This window comes from Symphalangus syndactylus, chromosome 16 (assembly GCF_028878055.3).
Source record: "Symphalangus syndactylus isolate Jambi chromosome 16, NHGRI_mSymSyn1-v2.1_pri, whole genome shotgun sequence".
Classification (NCBI taxonomy): Eukaryota; Metazoa; Chordata; class Mammalia; order Primates; family Hylobatidae; genus Symphalangus; species Symphalangus syndactylus.
The window spans coordinates 68,269,949-68,287,239 of NC_072438.2; the positions used below are offsets into that span (position 1 = coordinate 68,269,949).

The window sequence follows — 17,291 nt, forward strand, 5'->3', positions numbered from 1 at the left end:
TTTCTTGTTGTCTTCACCATAATGTCCCTTCCAAACTGCCGATAATACAAGATATCATGCAAATATTTTGGTTTGAGCTCAGAGTCCATGGTCTTTTATCTTGTTTGGGAATGAGACTGCCTGCCGACATCTATTGATCGGTTGCTATTTTCTCTGATCTTTTCACCTGCTGGGTAGGATCAAGCAGTTCACCAGATAAGGGTGGTCTGAGTTTTAATAAAACAGTTGAAATTAAACGAATAAAATGTGGCCGGGCGCAGTGGCTCACGCCTGTAATCCCCAGCACTTTGGGAGACCGAGGTGGGTGGATCACCCGAGGTCAGAAGTTCAAGACCAGCCTGGTCAACACGGCGAGACTGTGACTCTACTAACAATACAAAAATTAGCTGGGCATGTTAGCTAGGCGTGGTGGCAGGTGCCTGTAATCCCACCTACCCGGGAGGCTGAGGCAGGAGAATTGCTTGAACCAGGGAGGCGGAGATTGTGGTGAGCCGAGATCGCGCCATTGCACCCCAACCTGGGCAACAAGAGCAAACTTCGTCAAAAAAAAAAAAGTTCACTCAAATACACCAGCTGTTTTGTTCATGGACTTCTACCTTTTTAGTGACCTGTCTGGTGGCCTCTGTTTATTTTAATCAGGTGCAAGACCACAGAGGCTGAGAAGGAAGAGAAGCCAGTGACAGAAATAACCTCACTGACAGCAAGACCCCCGGAGAAGCTGAAAACATTCCAGGGAGGGCTCACCACAGCTCTCAGAGCGGAATTCCCAAGGCATCACTTATGGTTTCTACAAGAGCTTTTGCCTGGCTGTTCCTTCCCCTACATGCGACCTTTCAGCCCCAGTAAGTCCAGAGGCTTTCTGCAGAGAGAACTGAGTCAGAGTGTGGAGAAGAGGCTTTGGGCAGCTAAGAGGTATGAGAGAGAAAGAACAAGGGGAGAGACGATTTTAAGTAGTACTTAGTGACAGAAATGGAATCTCCCTTAATTTCTTTAAAAAACGAAACTAAAAAATGGAATTTCTTTTTATTACTTTTGGTTCCCTGATGTTTCTGAATGCATCTAAGTATCACCTGAGCCATATGGGATTTCAGGGTTTATTCAATTTATGTAAAAAATTTTCTTTTGATAAAGGAGGTTGGGAGTGGGGATAAAGGGTTATTTTATTTCAGAAATCCTTCAGAGACACCGAGGACTCAACCCAATGGGTTTCAGTGAAAGCCCCGTAGGAGACACTGAGTTTAGCAGAGACTACTTTGTCCCTTGTCAACACAGCCCTCAGATGGGTCCAAACTAACATTAGGAATTCATCTTCCATGTTAGCCATGTGTTCTTCCAAATCAAATAAAATCTACTGGTTGCAAAAAAAGGGCCAATCACCTCACTCCTTTATAAATCGCCACTAGAGAGTCCCACTCAGAGGAATTTCCAGAACCTTTCAAAGGGGCTGTTACAAGTGTCCACTTACATTGCCTAGGCCAGCCCTGCTAACCACAGGATCCTTTTTTTCTTTTTTTTTTGAATCATGGTTTCCTATGTGATTGCTGCTAAGCTTCCTTGCCAGAACCTTTTGCTTTTCTTACATTACATCAGTATTGACAATCCCATTTCATTTAAAAATATTTCTTATTTATGTGAACTGACTCTAGTTGCCATCCACCAGTGTGGATTTCACTATCCATATGGCAAATGCCATGCCACTTAGGCATGGCCTGCTTTAGTCCAGAGCCTCCCAAGCTTCAGTAATCATCAGAATCATTGCTGGATGGAGTGCTCATTTAAAAGTAAGGATTCCAGGTCTTATGCTAGGAATTCTGATCTAGGTATTCTAGGGTGGGGCCAGGAATTCGCGTTTTAACACAGCCTTCCACTGATTCTGATGCAGGTGGTTCCTGACTGCACTTTGAGAGAAGCTGCTAAGGGTACTTTCCATAGAACCCATCCAGACATACCTGGTGAATCACCCACTTCCCCCAGGCCTGCAACCTGTGCTTGCTAGCATAGGCGAACATTCACAAAGAAAAAAGCAATGGCCAACTGGGGGTTCACTGCCTTGTTTTGGTGCATAACGGAGCACGAGGAAGGCATATCCCATTTGGGTCTAGCTCAGCATAAATTCAGGAACCTTCTGGCTAGATAAGATACACAATTCATGGCAAAGGATCCACAATTAAAAGATTAAAATCAGGCTTTCTTTTTGCTTCCTGCAAGCCGATTGGTCATGAAGGCATGGAAAAACAGCTACTTGGTGAGGGGTAGACACATAGTGACTGTCTTCATAAGCCAAGGGCTGATTTTGTGGAAGGGGCATTAGTTATCCCATGTGGCTCTGGAGAAGAACAAGGAGCAGTAAGTAGAGTTGTAGGGAAGTAGAGTTCAGATCAATGAAAGGAAGTTGATGATTGAGGCTCTTGAAAATGAAGTGGCCTCCACTATGTGGCAGGGAGCCATATTTGTATGTCTATCATTTGAGAGCCACAATGAAGAGGTTATGTTAGTTAACCACTTTATGTATCCCACATTTATTGACATAATATGGGGGTAGTGGAAAGAGTCCTGGACTTGGAATCAAACCTGGACTCAAAATCCTGGATCTCTTACTTACTGTGTGGCCATGGGAATGTAATTTAACCTTTTTAAGGTTAGTGTGATAATCAAATAGATAGCACACGTCAGCGTCCGGCGCTGAGCAGGTAGTACCTGCTCATATGCATTTGCTCCCTGCTGCTTTCTTCTGTGTCTGGCATTGTTCTAGCCATCAGGAAAATAAGGATGAGTAAGACACTGTGTCTCCCCGCCAGGAGCTCCCCAAATAACAGTGGGAGACAACTAGCAACACAAATATGGCATGAAATTGCAGTTGGTGTAATATAGCGCAATGTGGAAAGGCTATCGGAGGCCCAGGGTGGGGAGGGACTTCCAGCTCTCTGGGAGCTGATGTTTTCTGTCAACTCAGGCTCTTGATGCTGTCATTTGAATTCTGCTTTCCAACTTGGAATAACTTCCCATCACTGGGAAATGCTAAAGGGCAAAGAGAAGTTGTGCTATAAGCCAAAAGTCAAATTCCCCTTAGTTATTTGTTTCTTTGAATCCATAAGCCCAGCAAATGTTTTCTGAGCACCTACTGATTCCAGGCAACAGCTTGGAATGTGGGACTAATAGACACAATTCTTGGCTGCATGAGGTCCACAGTCTAACTAGGGAGACAGGCAGAGATGGATAAATACACTCAGTCACAATACCCTAATGTTCATTTCAACCAACAATGTCTTCTCGCTGTTCCACATTATTGTTAGATTTAAAATCCTGGGCCAGCAAAACTCACTTTGGCCAACATGGCACTCCCTCTTCTAATGATTCTGAACTCACAAGATAACTTTTTTATTCATGGTTTGGTTCAAAAACTTTATTCTTGGAGCTTTATAATAGTACTATTCAAACTCCTTTGATAACCTATTTTTCTTAGTAAATGATCTTTGAACTTACATATATTTACAAGTTCTTTATATGTATGGCTACTATTAACTAACTTCTCAAGGCACAATATGCACTGCAGGCAAGGTCATCATTAGCAACAACGTTTATCAATCCATATATTAAATCATCTTGATTATTTCTATTTTAGGACATTCAATTAATTATTAGATGTGATGAGTTGGTCATTTTTTTTCTTTGTATTGTTTCTGAAAGGGTCACATTAGGAGTAAATGAACCTCTGCCATTGTATTTTGGTAAGTTTATGAGATCGCATTATTGCAAATATTATCTTCAACCCACAGTTCCATGTGGAACTCCACTTTGTGAAGACAAGCTTAGTTAAAACAAGATAATGCATTTGTGGAGTCACTTAACTGGGCACACAAAACTGCAAATGTCTCAGCAGCTCCAAAGCAGAGGAAGAATGAAGGGTGGCTGCCAACCCCACTGCTTTGTGGAAGTTCCACACCTCCCTGAGGACACCTCATGCCTCTCATAGGATCCTGACCTGCTGAAGTACAGACAGAATATGTGAGAAATACTGGTAAAGTTGATTGGTTTTCAAATTTTAGGTAAACGGAAACAGAAGTTCCAATTTTTTCTTTCTGCTTCCTGCTGGATGATCTTGTGCTCTCTCAGAGCATATGCTACACACTTGGAGGTGACTCTCCAGTCCATCTTGTTAAAATAAGCGGTTCCACACACAGACTGTGCTCAACAGTAGCCCCCTTGCTTGCCCAGGAACACCATAGAGCTCAGGTGTGTTTCTGCTGTTCCTAATGTAGAAGCATTTTAATGAATGATGGGAAATTTGCTAGTCTTTTCTTATTCCCTTTGTCAATTGCAATTCAGTGTCCAGGAAGTATTACCTGATATAAAAATTGAAAATGAACTTCATAGTTTAAAAAAGAAATTTTTTAAAAGCTCCACTTTGTGGTGGGGGGTAGAGGGAGGGGACTGAAGGAAAATGGGGTAGTTCCCTTGACAGAGTTTTGGGGTCCATTTTCATGAGAAGAAAAAGGAAAGACAAGCTTTGTACATTAATGATTAATATAATATCAAAACATTATTTTATATTAAAATACTCTTGCCATTTAACTCTATATACAAGAACTAAAAATCATTATTTTAGTGAAAGAGAGATGTAGTTCTATATATTCTTTTGTCCTCCTCTATCCCTTTTAGAATGCGCCTAGAACAAGCATTCTTAATCTTTTTTGTACCATAAACCCATAGCTGTTTGGTTGTAAACTATAGACAACTTCTCAAAATATTCTTTAAATGTGCAAAATATTAATAATATACATAGATTTTCAAAGAAAACCAATTATACTGAAATATTCAAAAGCCATAAGGTTAAAATAGCAAATATGTGAAATACTAATCCACGTGTTTTATACTAACTCATTAAATAACGAGATCTAATGACAGGTCTATCAGAATTTCCAAGTAATGGTGAGTGTAAACAATACTTTTTGATATCTGCAATAACTTTCATGTGATTTTCAAAATCTATAATTTCTGCTGTTGACAACGTTACTAATAATACTACTATGGTTAATTGTCCATATTCATAACTGAAGAAAATCCTAAATATTAAATAGCAGTTTATACAAATAAAAATGCAAGATTTTGCCCATCTAACTTCATGTACCCCTAGCCTTCTGAATAGTGGACCACGGGAACTAACTTGTGGGTGTAATAGTCACATGCTTTCCAGAAGATGTCAGACTTGCATTTTGGAAAACTAAAATCTACTTCCTTCTCTAATCCCCCCCAAACCAACGAGTCTCCTGACTCACTTTCAAGTTAGATAATCCAGCAGCCGGAATCATTCAAAATTAGATGAAAAATGCTTATTTCAAAGACAGACAAAGCACTTCAACAAAACAAATTCTACAAGGGCTAAGAAAGTGCTGTTTAAATGAAGTTTTATAGCAAAGAACCGTCTAAAGAAACAGAATTGTTTTCCGGTCTTTTCAATATGAAGAAAGGATTTATGTTGTCAGCAAGGATAGAAATTGTGAAATTTCTGAAAATACATCACAGAAAACTTATGGCTGAAGATAGATAATTTTTATCCTTGTAGGAGTCCATACAGAGGAGGATTATAGAAGAGAAGAGATACTGAAAATCCAGGCTATAAGCAGAGGCTTCTGGGTACAAAGCAGGGATTAGGCTATGGCTCTTCCTTTCATCTGAGAATTTTTCACACTCTTCCGGAAAACAAAAGAATTTATTGGAAATCCAGTGCATGGAGTGAAAGATGCTTCCTAAAGAAGTCACTGTTCTTTTATGAACTATATGGGCTTCTAACATATCTAAGGCATATATTATGAATTATTTAATGGATTTTCTTACGTGAATGGGTAATCTACAAATGGGTAGATTCTGATTATGCACGTTGAATTTTGGGGAACTACTTCCCTTTGCCCCTGATTTTTGTATTATAATTTCTGACTGATCTTCATTTGAAAATGAGCCCTGTAACGGTCTGCACTGTTGTTCCAATGATCTGCTGACTCTAGAAAGGACTAATGTCAACTAATGTCAAGCTTGGCCAAGTGACTTGCTTTGTTAATGAAATCTAAGCAGCAAGCGACATATGTCAGGCCCAAGCAGAAGTTTTAATAGTCACTGAGTAGCTCTGCCATCTCTTTTTCTTTTTCCTCTGCCTTAGGAATGATATATCCCAGATCAAACTGCTTCTTAAGCTTGTGTTATGGAAGAAAAAGACATATGCAACATAATGGCAGCTCACTGCAGCTGAAGTAATATAAGTAAGGAAAAAGCCTTTATTGCTTTAGGCTATTGATGTTTGGAGGTTGGTTGTTACACAACAAAGCATAGCAAAAACTGATTAATATAGACTCTAACTCTTTAATTTTCCATTTTCTTCCTCCCTTTCCTGGTTCAAGTAGTTATCTTTTTTTTTTCCTTTTTTTTGTTTTTGAGAAGGAGTCTCCCTCTGTTGCCCAGGCTAGAATGCAGTGGCTCGATCTCTGCTCACTGCAACCTCAGCCTCCTGGATTCAAGAGCTTCTCTGCCTCAGCCTCCCGAGTAGCTGGGATTACAGGCATGAGACACCAAGCCCGGCTAATTTTTGTATTTTTAGTACAGACAGGATTTCACCATGTTGGCCATGCTGGTCTTGAACTCCTGACCTCAAGTGATCTGCTTCCCTCGGCCTCCCAAAGTGCTGGAATTACAGGCATGAGTCACCTTGCCCAGCCTCAAGTAGTTATCTTGATCTATAAAGAAAACAAAAAGACAAATTTATTATGAGTGGCTCTATTTAACAACCACTTCTAAAATAAATAAGAAGGCAAAATCTTATCTTTCTCCTTCTTCAATCTTTCTGTCTCTTTGAAGTTTTATTTGCATGCTTTTTTTCCCCAGTCACTAAATCCCATCTGTTACTGTGTGATTGGCTGTGGAAACTTTCTGGGTTCTTGTCAAAGAGAACATAACTATTTTATTTGGGGACAAGTTGCTGGCTCCTAGGAAAAGCTTCTAGATCTCTTAAACTGGGCAGTCACAGTCTTGCTCTTTTTTCTATCATCTATAAGTCTATCTAAAGATAGACTTTTTTTATAAAGAGACAAAATTTCACTTACTGTATGTTCTAAATTTCAAGGCAGTCCCTATTTCAAATATCTCATCTTACTGACTCAGTGGTAAACACAAGCACCCAATTTTTTCTTCTAAGAATGCTTTAAGAAAATGTATGATTTGGCCGGGCACGGTGGCTCATGTCTGTAATCTCAGAACTTTGGGAGGCCAAGGTGGGCGGATCACTCGAGGTCAGGAGTTCGAGACCAGCCTGGCCAACATGGTGAAACTCTGTCTCTACTAAAAATATAAAAAAGTTAGCCAGGCGTGATTGGGGTGTGGGAGGCTGAAGTCACAGCTACTCAGGAAGCTGTGGCAGGAGAATCGCTTGAACCCGGGAGGCGGAGGTTGCAGTGAACAGAGACCACGCCACTATACTCCAGCCTGGGTGACAGAGTGAGATTCCGTCTCGGAAAAAAAAAAAAAAAAAGAAGAAGGAGAAGGAGAAGAAGAAGGTATGATTCTACTTATACAAAGTTAAAAAATATGCAAAATGAAATTATACTGTTAAGTAAGCACAGTGTTTATCTTTTGAGGAAGGACTAGAGTGGTAATTGGGAAAGGGCATGGGGGGCTTTGAGCAGTGGTAGTGTTTTATTTCTTATCCAGTGTGGATGGACAGATGAGTGTTCACTTTATAGTAATTTGTTTATATTTTTCATTTGTGATAATTCATATATATATATATACTAGTGTACTTTTCTGCATGCGTATGACACTTCACAATAAAAAATTTTAAAATTATAGTAATTATAGCCAGTAGTTTACTGAAAACACATGAAATTAAATGCTTGAGAATTAATAAACTCTAACTTAGAAGCCAATTTTGTTGTGTAACAGAGAAAAACACAATCTCACCTGTCCCGGCTTTCTTGAGTTAGGAATCAAGCGTAGTTCAATTTAGCACTCTTTTTTCTATATTGAGTGTTCTTGGTTTCCTACAGTTTATGTTTTTTTTCTTTTACATCTTATCTGCAGGAAAAACACATTAGTTATGTAATTATATATTATAATAGATAACTATATATTGCAGTGGATAATTATATGTTGTATAAGTAGGTAATTATATATACTGTATAATAAACTACACTTGTAATAAGTACAGGTGGCCTTCCACATCTGCGGATTCACCCAAGCGTGAATCAAAAATATTGGAAAAAATTGCATCTGTCCTGAACACGGACAGACTTTTTTCCTTGTCATTATTTTCTAAACAATACAGTGTAACAACTATTTACATAGTATTTACATTGTATTAGGTATTATACGTAATCTAGAGATGATTTAAACTGTACAAGAGAATGTGCGTAGGTTGTATGCAAATACTATGCCATTTTATATCAGAGACTTGAGCATCTTTGGATATGGGTATCCACAGAAAGTCCTGGAACCAATTTCCTGGGGATACTGAGGAAACTCTACTATTAAATACAGAGTACTGGAGATTTTAAACCTTATCTCTGCCATGCTGTTATCAGCTAGCAGAGGAGAAACAGTCTAACATATATAACACTCCAATCTAGAAGAGAAAACAATTGAATTCGTTAGTTTATTAATAAAATTATGTATTAAGTACATTAATAAATGAGCAATTTTAGAGGCAAAGCTAATGATGCCACACTAAGAGATGCAAAAAGTTTCAATTCTCCCCTTGCATCTAGATGCCCCCACCATTGCTATCAGAAGTCATCCAATTCCGGGCAGAATCTGACTCTTCAGGGCTCACTTTGATCTTCAAATCTCTTACATCTCTCTTTTCACACAAGCCTCTTTAAACATGGCTTCAGGCTCACTCCCAGAGCCCTCAGCAGAATGCGATTCTTTCTGTAACTACTAAAAAACTGAGAGCTGACCTTCAGAATTTTTCCTCAGTATGAAGTCAACCAGCTCTGAGCTTTTTGGACAGATCTGTCAGGCGGCTGGAATTCTGTCTATGACACAGACAGCCGGGCCTTGGAGGCTCTGATGGTTAGAGGAAGGGAAGGAAATAAAGAGCATGGAGAGAACTGAATTCCCACCTCCCCAAGTTCCCTGAGGACACATTTCCCAAACATTTTCCCCCACCAACCAACCAAAAAAAAAAAAATAAGTAGGTAAAGAACAGTCCAAGTTGTGATTTTAAATGAATTAAGCTGGGCTCATGCAGCCCATTAGAAAGATTATCTTTCCCAGTCTCCTTTGTAGCTAGCTATGGCCATGTGACTAAATTCTAGCCAATGAGATGAGAGTGATTACACGAACCTACTCATCCCTCTCCCCTTTCTTCCATCCTGTTGATTGGATGCAGTGGCAGACCAACTTGGACAGCCTAGAGAAAACCCTGTGGATGGCAAAACAACAAGATAAAAGAGGTCTGGGTCCTTAATAACTTGACAGAGAAGAGCTGCCTTATCATCACTAACTTTGATATAAGAGAAAAGTAAATTTCCATCCTGTATTTGTCCTTGTTATTTTCAATCTCGAAAACGTGAAACCAAGCCTTTATTTCAACTGGTCAGAAGCCATCCGGCCCAGTGGTTTTCAAGAGGAGAGGGAGGTATAATTTTGTCCCCAGGGCATTTTTGGCAATCTCTGGAGACGTTTCTGTTTGTCATACTTGGTGGGGTGGAGGTGGAGGTTGCTGCTGGCATCTAGTGGGTAGAGGCCAGGAATGTGGCTAAGCACCTTACAATGCACAGGCAGCCCCTGCCCCCGTGAAAGAATTATGCACCCCAGATTATCAATAGCACTGAAGCTGATAAGCCACTGAAGCATCTCAATTAGTAGGGAAGAGAATCCAAGACCCAGAGAGAGTGAATGACAGGCCTCGTGAGCCACACAGTTTACTGGGGCTGGGCCATTGCCTTGGTCTCCTAATGTCCAGGCCACTGATTTTTATTTTTTTAATTTTTATCATTATTATTATTTTTTTAGACAGGGTCTCCCTCTATCACCCAGGCTGGTGTGCACTGGCATGATCTCAGCTCACTGCAACCTCCGCCTCCCAGGTTCAAGCGATTCTCCTGCCTCAGCTTCTTGCGTAGCTGGAACTACAGGCATGTGTCACCACGCTCGGCTAATTTTTGTATTTTTAGTAGAGACAGGGCTTTGCCATGTTGGCGAGGCTGGTCTCAAACTCCTGACCTCAGGTGATCCACCTGCCTCAGCCCCCCAGAGTGCTGGGATTACATGCGTGAGCCACCGTGCCTGGCCTTTAAAATTTTTTAATTGCACCATTTCACCAGCCCCCAAACCAGACCCATTTTATCCTCTATCTTGCAATAGTTATTTAATGAGAGTTAAAAAAAAAAAAGGAGACATAGAGCTCAAAGAACTGAAAAAAGTCACACTTGTTCTCTGCCTAGAGTCAGCAGTGTTTTATTGCCAAAATTTATGAAACATCTGTTTGGTATGAATCCCTAGGCTGGATGCCAGTGTTAAACCTAGTTGAGGAATTAAGGCCTACGTAAAAACAGAGATCAAGCAATGCAGTGGCACAAATGGCAGTGCCCAGAGGGCTTCTGCTGTGAGTGGGTGGGTACTGAGAGGAGAGAGAGATTAGAGTGGGCTCTGATGGGCAGAGCATTGGTGACAGAGTCAGGTCTTCCAGTCCTATGGACTTCTGCCTGGCAGTGATGTCTTTTGATCTCAGAGCCTTCATCTGGTTGTAAAATTATCGTGCTCAGGCCCTGGGCACCGGCTCCTTCCCTATAATTTGTAATGGGTGTTTGTTATGTTGAACCGCTCAGCACTTTTCTCCCTTTTTATGGTAGGAGCAACCTGCTTTTCCTTTGTAAGTCTTCTCTTCAAGATTCTATATTCATGCTGGGGATGTCAATCATAGTACCCTATTGAATATATTCTAACTGCCCTTCCAGATCCTCTCTCCACCTTCCTGGCTGGCATGGATGCATCAAGGGGTCCCATTCTCTCTGGCTTCCCTTTGGGTTTGAGCATTGAAAGCCTTTGGCAGGAGACTGGAGGAAGGAAGAAGAGGGAGGTAGAGATATTTTTTCTTCTAGTGATTTCTCTGCCAGCTTGGGGACAGTTGGCTGTGCTTTTCTACTGAAGGCCACAGCATCTGTCTGTCAGGGAGGCTTTCCATATGGCTACCTCTCCTCATTCCAGGAACTTCCCCTTCCCCTTGACCCTCGGGCTTCAGGATGGTAAGAGCTTTCCAGCCTTGAGATTATGCACTCCCTTGGCTGGCTTCCTTGGACGCTGGCAGACCTGAGTGGTCCTGTCATTGAATGATTTTGAAGTTCCTTAGTCTGAGCGAGCCATCTATTTTCTGCTGGGAACTTGACTACCCGCATCCACATAAGCAAATACACATCCCAGTCTGGCCAATTTGAGTATTTCATGAAACTTGCTGCGGTGCTTGGTTCAGAGGCTGGATATCTGACTAAAACAGAGCTATTCAGAGCCCTCCCCTGAAATTTTCAGTATGACACTGGAAGATGGCCGCTCTCTGCTTCCTCCAGGGTCACTAACTGAAATAATGTAGGCCTGCAGCTGTCTGCAGGAGCTTGTATTTAGTAGGAGAGAATGCGGCCAATCCAGACAGAAGCAGGGCATTGAAATGGACAGAGATCTGAAAGCATCCTCTAAATTTCTGAGTCCAGTCACTCTTGAGGTCCCTGTTCTTTCCAGTTGAGTGAACCAATACATTTATTTTTTGCTTATTTTGGTTTGATTTGGGTTTCTGTCACTGACAGAAAGAATCTTGTATATGCCGTATTCATCCACCTCTTGGTCAAATGTGGCCTTTGTAAAAACCTCATTAGGCCATTGGTGCTAAGGAAATTCTTTTTAGAGACTTTGGGATAGCCCAAGCTATCCCTGAGGGGGATACAACTCAATCCCTCCAGAGGAAAACAGGATAGCAGGAGGCAAACACTAATGAATTTTTAATTTGGCTCTGGCTAGCTGTAGCTTAGGCTGAAATGATGCTTCTCCTGCACTTCTAAGTGTCCCTGCGCTGCCCATCCACAGTCTGCCCCCTTTTTGCCTCTCCTCATGCACAAGAGCTGGCCTGATAAATTCACACTGAAGCAACAGGAGCTGTGCTGATGAACAGAAAAAACAAAACAAAACAAAACACTGGCATCCATGTTGAAAATCCAGATCCAAATGCCAATTCTCTCAATGAGCTGCCCACCCTTTCTGAGCTTCAGTTTTTCCCTCTGGAAATGTGAGATAAACTTAATCCCAGGAAATTACTTTATCATGGGGGAGAATTTCAGGTGTCTGGGGGCTGCTGCTGCTGTTGCTGCTGGTGGGTGAATATTCTTTTCCTTCGGTGGTGAGGAGAGGTCTGGGAAGGTTTTGAAAAGTTTGATGTGCAGATCCACTTACAATTGCAGACCACAGCCATTTCCTGTCACACAGCTGATAATCCCGACTTGATTCGGAGGAAATCTTAAAGCTGATGGCAGACAGAATCTGCAGCACTAACCCAGGGCCATCCCTGTGCAGAGCCAGCCTGCCAACTGCGACACGCCCCTCAACCTGGAAGAATGATTCTGAATGTGCTTCCAGCGAGGTCCCTCGCTGTGTCTTTGTGAGATTGGCCCTGGGAGGTACCCCCGACCAGGAAAGCCTGTAGCTGCCCCACCAACCGCAGGGAACTATGTTCCCAGAGGAACATGAAGAGCTCCAGAAGTTGTTTCATGTAGGAATTGCCCAGAGAGGAAAGCAGAACATTTCCTGACACTTCAATCAATTCCCCAAAGACCAAGACAGCAGCCCCAGCAGGTCAGGCAGGTACCTTCCTGCCTCTTTTCCATTCTTTCCCCTTTAGCCAAACTTCTACTCCACAGCTCTCCCTGAGACTGGCCCTCATATTAGCCCTAGACAGACTGGCCCCTTGCAGTTCCAGGGCGCGCCATTTTCCTATTCTCGACCACACCCACAGCCACCTGTGATTTAGCTGTAGTCTTCCCCCTGGTCTGCATGCTCCTAGAGAAAAGGTAGACACTTATGGAGGCGTGTCTATTCTTTTTGTCCACACTTATATTGGTATTTAAGTTCTGCAATGTTTGCCTTACTGGTGCTGCTTCCCAAATAGAATTTAAACATGCCATATTGATATTTTTGTTTCCCAAACATGACTCCCTAAGGAAAAGAACCATGCTGTTTATTAATTTGCAGGCCATGACTATAGTAGGTAACCACTGTACTTTTTTTTTTTTTTTTTTTTTGAGAAGGAGTCTCTGTCGCCAGGCTGCAGTGCAGTGGTGCAATACTGGCTCACTGCAACCTCTGCCTCCCTGGCTTAAGTGATTCTCCTGCCTTAGCCTTCTGAGTAGCTGGGACTACAGGAGCGTGCCACCACACCCAGCTAATTTTTGTATTTTTAGTAGAGATGGGGTTTCACCATGTTGGCCAGGATGGTCTCTATCTCTTGAGCTCGTGATCCGCCTGCCTTGGCCTCCCAAAGTGCTGGGATTACAGGCGTGAGCCCCCGCCCAGCCACCACTCTATTCTTTATGTGGTTGACCATACATTTCTAGTCCTAAAGCCAGACTTTCTAATTAGCTATGTGACCTTGGGAACATTGCTCCTTTTCTCTGTGCTTCAATTTCATCATCTGTAATTTAAAAAAGGGCTTCGGTTCAAGTGCTATCCTGGGTTCCTAAGGGTTTGAACTATCATTCTTCATAAACTGTCAACTGACTTGGATTAATATTTCCTTTGTTGATACAAGCCAATATATATCTTATTATGCTTTTCTAAACACGATTTCATTAATAAGTATTAATAATGCATCTGCAACGGAGGTATTAATAGATAGTGGGAGTAGAGACATATATCACAGAACACTGATCATATGGAAAACAAGCCAGGCAAGGGCCCTCTGGTGACTCCAGGAAATGCTGGAAGACAGAGGAAGCTGGAAGGAAAACAGAACATGATACGGCATTGCAAAGGGTTGCTGAAGAGGCAACACACACACACACACACACACACGTGGAGACAGTACTTCCCCACTGTACAGCCCCTTCCACAGCAAAAGAAGCAGTGGAAATTTCCAGCACAACTGATAAGCAATTTCCAGTTGTTAAGTCTCTGCTTCCTGAACTTTTGCAAGGTTTTATGGTATTTGCAGTCTAACTAAAAAGTTAGCTTTATAAATTGTAAATTTTCCATGTCCCTTTGCTATCTCAGTGTTCCTTGTAGTTTCTTCATGTTGGGAAACTTTCTTTCATAATATTTAAGCTTAACTATCATTCCATTACTGAGACTAAAATGAGATAATTGGACAGATTTTTTAGAATTATATTTTAAGAACACTCATGTATTGTAGCAAATAGTAAATTTAAAAATGTGCCCCATGGCTCCTAGTATTGGTGTTAGCTTAGAAATGAGAATGTTTATTTTTGAACCAAAGAATAGACTTGAACAAAACTTTCACAATTATTCAGCCAGCTTCCCCAGTGGGAAATGAAGGCTCACTGAGGTTTCATTAATGGCTTTTTAATTTCCCTCCTTCCAAGCAAATAGCAGCTTGGGAGTGGAAATGGTCTGAGACTTGGTTCAAAGTGCTCCTGTTTTCAGCTGCTATTGTCAAACCTTTCTGGCCATGTGTAAACAGAGATGGATGATAGAGACAGTCATCCTGATAAAAACTATTAAAAATGATAATGATTGAATGTTTACTGCCAGCCACTGTGCTAACTAGTTCATAAGGTAGGCATTATTATTCTCATGCTTATTTTACAGTTGAGAAAACTGAAGTTTAGAGAGGTCAAATAGCTTGCCCAAGATAATAGTAATTTCAGTGCAGATCCGGGTTGTGTCAAGGCCAGAGATGACTGAGGTCTTCACCATCCTGCTGTGCTGTCCATATTGAAAGCCTCTTAAAAAGCAAAAGCAAAAACAAACAAACAAAAAAACCCAACTTGTCAAGTAAGCAATTTTCAGCACTTCCCCTCTCCTTTTATGCCCTACGGTATCTAGTTATGCTAAGAATGAGGACTGAACGAAACAATCGAGTCTATTTAAAAAAATATTTATTGAGATCCTACTGTGTACTGAGCACCTTGCTAAGCTATGCCATGGGACCACAAAGATAAATAGCCAAGATCACAAAATATGCAGTCTTATGGCAGGGAAAAACAAATATAATTATAGCTGGAATGCAACTGTCTGCAGAATGTGATGGTATGATATAAATAGCAATAAGCAGCCAAGAAGAAGAAGACACACATTCGAATGATAGAGCTGAACTGTTTTCAGGAAACACTTGAATTGGATTTTAAAGGATGGGTGGGACTTCAAAATTCAGGGCTGCATGGGGAAGGCCTTTCAAGAAGAAGCGCAGGAGCCAATGCCCCAGGGGCACAGTTGATCCCAAGCCTGCAATTGGGACATTCTTCTGCAGGTTGGCCTCCCAAATAGGTAAACTCAGCAGTAATCTACAAAGCATGTTATATGGGCCAATTCATGAGAGAAAATGCAATGATTACATAAAATCCAGGATGCTGGAGCCAGGGGGAAACCAAGGAACGCCCTACATAAGGTGGTCCTCAGAATGATAGGGCTCTGAGCAGAGTTCCTTCCTCCCATCAGAAGCCACAGTGCCCTACGAACACCACCCTTGTGTGTGGCAGGCGGAACCATAGACCGACGTAGGTGGTAAGTCATCTTGGTCCTAGAATCTCACGGGCTGCTCCAGGGGAAAATAGGCTTCATGGGTAGCAGGACCCAGCTGTGTAGTACACCAGGTACCCTTGTATGTACTGTTGGCAGTGATTCTGATTAATTGGGCTTCTGTTCTGATTGGTAGGGGCTCAGGTAATATTAATTTTTAAGTACTTTCAATAGTCGGGGAGGGTCCCTTGTAAGGGGATCACAATATTCTGAAGTGAAGGAAACCCAGGCAGTTAAATTTGTTTATTATTTGTAGTTTGTTTCATATATAATACAAACATATATACATATAATATAAATATATATTATATGTAAATACATATGTAAAACAAGCTACATATATGCAATATATATATGAGCTTGACTGCTTCATAAAGTCATAGAGTTAATTCCATTAATGCATAGTTTGCTTATTCAAATAATTCTTTTTGTTGTCTTTATAGAGTCCCAAGTTAAAGAACCGCTTTAAAGGGGGGGATAGGAATTATGTTTGGTTGCATGTGCCTTTAAAACGTCTGCACTGATTCACAAGAACATAACAAAAGTTACCTGATGGGGTGGGGGAAGGGGTGGTATAGCATGGAAACCAGGAAGAAGGCTAGGAACAGGGTTGGGTGCATGATTGTCACTGGTTATCTCTTAAATTTGTTAATTTTTGAACCACATGGATGTGATATCTCTGAAAAAAATAAGCAAATAAGCCTATCAAAGACTTCCAAATAACTCTGATTCTATTTTTGAAAATGCATAGACATCTCTGGAAGGTGGATATTTAAGAAACTGATTGGTGGCTCACGCCTGTAATCCCAGCACTTTGGGAGGCCGAGGCAAGCGGATTATGAGGTCAGGAGTTCAAGACCAGCCTGACCAATGTGGTGAAACCCTGTCTCTACTAAAAATACAAAAATTAGCCGGGCGTGGTGGTGCACACCTGTAGTCCCAGCTACTCAGGAGGCTGAGGCAGAAGAATTGCTTGAACCTGGGAGGTGGAGGTTGCAGTGAGCTGAGATTGAGCTACTGCATTCTAGCCTGGACGACAGAGAGAGACTCTGTCTCAAAAAAAAAAGAAAAGGAAAGAAAGAAAGGAAAGAAAGAAAGAAAGAAAGAAAGAAAGAAAGAAAGAAAGAAAGAAAGAAAGAAACCGATAATAGAGATCACCTCCAGGAAGAGTGTAACCAGGGAGTGGGAAAAGGAAGTAGGCTTACATTTTATTCAATCACCTGTGAGGTATTTTGAATTCTGTACCATGTATATGTATTATCTGTTCCTGAGTAATATATGGGAAAATAACAGTAACTGCATTAGAAAGATCCTTCTGATGACTGAAGTGAAGGGTCGGAAGCTAAAGGACCACGCAAGGAACACTCTGGCCTTCAGCAAAGCCTGAAGCTTTTTTTTTTTTTTTTTTTTTTGAGACAGGGTCTTGCTCTGTCACCCAGGCTGGAGTGCAGTGGCACTATCTCAGCTCACTGCAAGCTCCACCTCCCGGGTTCAAGTGATTCTCATGCCTCCACCTCCAGAGTAGCTGGGATTACAGGAGTGTGCCAGCATACCTGGCTAATTTTTTCTAT

The 17,291-nt window shown here is 41.4% G+C and overlaps 1 long non-coding RNA gene across 3 annotated transcripts in view; it reads right to left on the reverse strand.

Moving 5' to 3' along the window:
- Positions 1 to 6,546: 6,546 nt before the first annotated feature.
- The window catches only part of LOC134732755 (uncharacterized), a 151,374-nt gene continuing 140,629 nt past the window's right edge, over positions 6,547 to 17,291 (reverse strand). For all 3 annotated transcript variants that reach the window (XR_010116241.1, XR_010116239.1, XR_010116240.1), the window contains 2 exons: positions 7,945 to 8,058; positions 6,547 to 6,725 (listed from right to left, as the gene is read on the reverse strand). This is a non-coding gene — a long non-coding RNA (uncharacterized lncRNA). The remainder of the gene's footprint in view (positions 6,726 to 7,944; positions 8,059 to 17,291) is intronic.